This window comes from Bufo gargarizans, chromosome 5 (genome assembly GCF_014858855.1).
Source record: "Bufo gargarizans isolate SCDJY-AF-19 chromosome 5, ASM1485885v1, whole genome shotgun sequence".
In the NCBI taxonomy this organism is placed as follows: domain Eukaryota; kingdom Metazoa; phylum Chordata; class Amphibia; order Anura; family Bufonidae; genus Bufo; species Bufo gargarizans.
In genome coordinates this window covers 245,635,366-245,638,730 of record NC_058084.1, presented here as the reverse complement: position 1 = coordinate 245,638,730, position 3,365 = coordinate 245,635,366, and the positions used below count along the sequence as shown (strand labels likewise).

The 3,365-nt window shown below is 49.4% G+C and overlaps 1 long non-coding RNA gene across 1 annotated transcript; it reads right to left on the bottom strand.

The window, feature by feature from the left end:
- Positions 1 to 1,133: 1,133 nt before the first annotated feature.
- Positions 1,134 to 1,445, bottom strand: LOC122939061. The gene is made up of 3 exons (XR_006390084.1): positions 1,398 to 1,445; positions 1,266 to 1,321; positions 1,134 to 1,191 (listed from the first exon to the last, which is right to left on the bottom strand). It is a non-coding gene; the product is annotated as an uncharacterized LOC122939061 (long non-coding RNA).
- Positions 1,446 to 3,365: the final 1,920 nt, after the last annotated feature.

Genomic DNA, 3,365 nt, shown 5'->3' with positions numbered 1-3,365 from the left:
CGCCTCAAAAAGTGGCGCCATAACGGCCATTGTTGCGTCACCAGAGGGCACCAGTAGAGGACGATTTGGGTCCTGACCAGGTGCTGGACGAGGTGGAGAGGGATCCGCGGGTGGCAGCTCAGCAGGGACCGCCTCTTGTTGACTTTCAGAAGGAGGTTCTGGCGCCCGAGTACTGCTAGTTGTTCTGTAAAAAAAAACAAAAAAAGAAAAATTAGCATTTTTTTTAAATAGTTTTCACCATTTGACCGATTTTTTTAGGGATTTTTGTACTTACCTTCGCAGCTCTAGGGTTCTACATAGGAACCCTAGGGCAGCCGCATAGCGGTACGGCTGCCGGCGGGTTCCGCCAGACCCACTCGGGCGATTGACCTCCTCATTATAGTCTTTCTTATAGCGGTCCCTTATTGAGCGCCATCGCACCATAACTGCCGTCTCTGAAAAATATGAAAATAAACATTACTCTCAAATTACTGGCATTACCAAACTGCAGCCCTACAGCTGTTGCAAAACTACTACTCCCAACATGCCTGGATAGGGCATGCTGGAAGTTGTAGTTTTGCAACAGCTGGAGGCCGCAGGTTGGACATGACACATCACTAATCAATTTAAAAAATTTAAGGATACTTACTGCAATCTTCCTGTTTGCCTTCACTGAGGTCGTCCCAATCCGTCAGCATTTTGCCGCAAATCTCCATCCACAGACTCCGGGTCAGGTGATGGTCTGCATGGCGGCGGTCGGTATGGTCCCAGAGTGGGACGCGTTCCTCCACCAGATGGATGAGGAGTTCGTTGTCTATATAGAAACCAGATAATTCCTCCTCATCCGTTCTGGCAGAGGCCCTTGAACCCTAAAAAAAATGAGAAAATAATTTATTAATTTTAAAAAATAATGTAATAATTTACACATATGAGATAACAAGAATCAATACTGAGATATACTCACACGTCCCCGACCGCCGCGTGCTCCCCGGCGCCTTGTGGATGGTTGCTGACGACCTCTTGATGCAACAGTAGGATTAGACTAAAATAAAAGGATATCAAACTTAATAACCTTAAATTTTAATAATTTTAGAAAAAACACACTGCATTTTTTATTTTTTATTAAATTACCGATTCATGGTGTCCACCCCTGACTTCCTCCTCTCCCGCTGTAGGAACAGGGCCGGAATACCTCTCCTCCGTTGACGAATGCTGTAAAAGAAATATAAAATTCATATTTTGGACATGAATGGGATAATAAAATAAAAAGTTAAAACATGACATACCGTGTCCAAGCGAACTCGTCGCCTTGGAGGAGAGTTGCCGGACTCACTTGAATAGCCTATTGAAAAAATTAAAAATAATTAAACAATTGTTTTTCAATCATTGAAAAAAAAAACCTCAAAAATGATACTTACTGGACATTTTTTTTTCAAAGATGAAGATAAGGTCTGTCTCCCAAAAAATATAACCTAAGAAAAATGAGAACAAAAAGATGAAAATTAACACATTAATATTAAACAACAGTACTACCTTAACCAGGGGACTACTACCCCCAACATCAACCATGCAGTCACCCCAGCCAGCTGCAGTCCCAAAGAAAAAGCACTTTGGACTGCAGCTGGGGTGACTGCACGGTGGGTTCTGGGGGCAGTATTCCCCAGGGGACTACTACCCCCAACATCAACCATGCAGTCACCCCAGCCAGCTGCAGTCCCAAAGAAAAAGCACTTTGGACTGAAGCTGGGGTGACTGCACGGTGGGTGCGGGGGGCTGCATTCCCCAGGGGACTACTACCCCTAACATCAACCATGCAGTCACCCCAGCCAGCTGCAGTCCCAAAGAAAAAGCACTTTGGACTGCAGCTGGGGTGACTGCACGGTGGGTGCTGGGGGCAGTATTCCCCAGGGGACTACTACCCCCAACATCAACCATGCAGTCACCCCAGCCAGCTGCAGTCCCAAAGAAAAAGCACTTTGGACTGCAGCTGGGGTGACTGCACGGTGGGTGCTGGGGGCAGTATTCCCCAGGGGACTACTACCCCCAACATCAACCATGCAGTCACCCCAGCCAGCTGCAGTCCCAAAGAAAAAGCACTTTGGACTGAAGCTGGGGTGACTGCACGGTGGGTGCGGGGGGCTGCATTCCCCAGGGGACTACTACCCCCAACATCAACCATGCAGTCACCCCAGCCAGCTGCAGTCCCAAAGAAAAAGCACTTTGGACTGAAGCTGGGGTGACTGCACGGTGGGTGCTGGGGGGCAGTATTCCCCAGGGGACTACTACCCCCAACATCAACCATGCAGTCACCCCAGCCAGCTGCAGTCCCAAAGAAAAAGCACTTTGGACTGCAGCTGGGGTGACTGCACGGTGGGTGCTGGGGGCAGTATTCCCCAGGGGACTACTACCCCCAACATCAACCATGCAGTCACCCCAGCCAGCTGCAGTCCCAAAGAAAAAGCACTTTGGACTGAAGCCGTGGGTGACTGCACGGTGGGTGCGGGGGGCTGCATTCCCCAGGGGACTACTACCCCCAACATCAACCATGCAGTCACCCCAGCCAGCTGCAGTCCCAAAGAAAAAGCACTTTGGACTGAAGCTGGGGTGACTGCACGGTGGGTGCGGGGGGCTGCATTCCCCAGGGGACTACTACCCCCAACATCAACCATGCAGTCACCCCAGCCAGCTGCAGTCCCAAAGAAAAAGCACTTTGGACTGCAGCTGTGGTGACTGCACGGTGGGTGCTGGGGGCAGTATTCCCCAGGGGACTACTACCCCAGCATTCATTTGCTGCCTCCTACATGCATCTACTATGTCTAGGACATAGTAGATGCATGTAGTTAATGTATATTTCCAGACAAAACACACACTGAAAACTCACCTCCAGGAGCTGAAGACACGACCTGTCCTCTCCCGCGCGGGTTGTCTGCCGAAGTTGGCGCCAGCCAAGCCCTTCCTACTTCCTGGCGCAGGCGCAGACGCAACTTCCGGATCCGTCGTTGCGTCGTAAGAACTGAAGATGTTAGGACGGATCCGGAATAATACATTCCAATGGGCTATTATTCCGGATCCGTCGTTGCGGCAAGTGTTCCGGATTTTTGGCCGGAGCAAAAAGCGCAGCATGCTGCGCTATTTGCTGCGGCCAAAAAACGTTCCGTTCCGGAACTGAAGACATCCTGATGCATCCTGAACGGATTTCACTCCATTCAGAATGCATGGGGATAATCCTGATCAGTATTCTTCCGGCAGAGAGCCCCGACGACGGAACTCTATGCCGGAAGACTATAACGCAAGTGTGAAAGAGCCCTTACTCAATAGGAAAATAGCTTAAAGCCTTTAGGCGAATAGATTTCAGCAAATGTTTAAGTTCCAATTTTTTGCATAAG